The 1693-nt window shown below is 38.7% G+C and overlaps 1 long non-coding RNA gene across 1 annotated transcript; it reads right to left on the bottom strand.

Moving 5' to 3' along the window:
- Positions 1 to 362: 362 nt before the first annotated feature.
- Positions 363 to 1477, bottom strand: LOC123966963. The gene is made up of 3 exons (XR_006824140.1): positions 1415 to 1477; positions 1144 to 1311; positions 363 to 789 (listed from the first exon to the last, which is right to left on the bottom strand). It is a non-coding gene; the product is annotated as an uncharacterized LOC123966963 (long non-coding RNA).
- Positions 1478 to 1693: the final 216 nt, after the last annotated feature.

The raw sequence follows: 1693 nt of genomic DNA, 5'->3' as shown, positions 1-1693 counted from the left end.
AAGGCTCCAACAGTCGTCATGCAGAGCTGCTTCTGAACCGGTCTAACAACCAGACGTGTTTTAAAGCAGATAAAAACACTTAAGTTTTAGTTTCATCTAGTGTGTAACTAAAACTCAGATCGTCCCATTTCCCGAGTTGTGAAGTCATTCTTCTGAGTTTTTCTGTGTTCATGTGCTCTTAAGTCTGAATGTGGAATCAACATGTCATTTACACTGGGGACATGTGTCCCCACCACATTTTGAAATGGCTGATTTTGTCCACATCACTTTTTGAGAGCATTTGTTAATAATGTTCTGAAAAATAGCTTGCACCAAGAAATGTGAACTAACAAATAAAAATGCTTTGAGAAACGTTTATTTGCAATTTAAATATATAGAAAAAACAAACGTGCATTGTCCAAAAATTGCAGCTAAATACTGCATCATATTCTGTTATTTATTTATACATTTACACCTTTAATTTCTTTTATACTATTACAGCAGTGGTTTTAATTTTATACTTACAGTTTTAATTAATTTAAATGGTTGGGGGGGCAGACGCCGTCACTATGAAGTTTTGGTAAAAGCTGAAATGGAAGCGCAGAGAAGTGTGTAACACTCTGTCTCCTTAAGGGGGCGTTCAAGTTGGAATTTACGACTGGAAACTGGGAAAATCCAACTTCATGTGTCAAATGCAGCATTATTACCTGCTGTTCTGACTCTGCCTGCCTGGATCAAGTAAAACTGAACGTGGTCTTTATATTTCCTGTCTCTGACTCGTAGGAACGGCTTCACCACTGCCAGTTTCCTCTGAAACATGACAGTTAGAATAAACTATATTTAGATTCACACTGAGCCTCAAGTTCACACTTTGTATTTGTGACAATGACCTGTTTCACCACATGAAAGGAAGACGAAGAAGAAAAAGGTGCAAAGAGCTCTGGAGGTGTTAAACCTCTACAGAAATATAGGTGTTAAAATGACTGCATATCAAACAATAACAGCTGATACAGAAATAACAGTAAAAACTAATACATGTTTAACTACAACACAGCACTAGCACATTAAAGTGCCTGACAGCAAGTTCATCAAGCTAAATGTCCCATATATTATCATAAAATAATTCAAATAATAAAACATTTATCAGTTCTCAGTGTAAATTACCTGTAATGATATGAGCTGTAACTAAACTGTGGTCTCTTATTTGTTTGGTTTGTTGACGGTGGCGTAGAGGTCGCTGGGATCAGCTGAGGCTCCAGCAGAAGAAGAGGAAGCTTTCACGCTGCTGTAGATCACTGCATCATCTTCATCATCACCATCTTTACCCAGAACCTGGAAAAGAGACAAACAGCACAACACAGAAATTACACAACATTAAATGAGAGAAGTGTTTTCATTCACTGCCATCATCACTAGAACCAATCAGACAGCTTACCCGGCCTTTACTGTTGGTCTTCCTGGTGTAGCTGATGGAGGCGTAGGAAACACCATCTTCAGGTTCAGCCTACACAGAGAAGACAACATAATGGCTGCTCAGTAACATGTGGACTTGATTGTGTTCTGGTCTGTTCTGGTGTCGTCCAGCTGCATCATCAGACTCCCCACTTCTTCTCTTGCAGAAAGAACTTAGATTCAAGAGTCACTGTGTGTCTCATAGAGCTACATTTTGAACAACAAATCTAAAAACAGTGAGTGTAACTTTGTCCTGGGTGTA

The sequence above is a fragment of the Micropterus dolomieu genome, unplaced genomic scaffold (genome assembly GCF_021292245.1).
Source record: "Micropterus dolomieu isolate WLL.071019.BEF.003 ecotype Adirondacks unplaced genomic scaffold, ASM2129224v1 contig_14644, whole genome shotgun sequence".
Classification (NCBI taxonomy): Eukaryota; Metazoa; Chordata; class Actinopteri; order Centrarchiformes; family Centrarchidae; genus Micropterus; species Micropterus dolomieu.
Note: the sequence above shows the minus strand (reverse complement) of the source record. Positions and strands in the feature narration are given on the sequence as shown.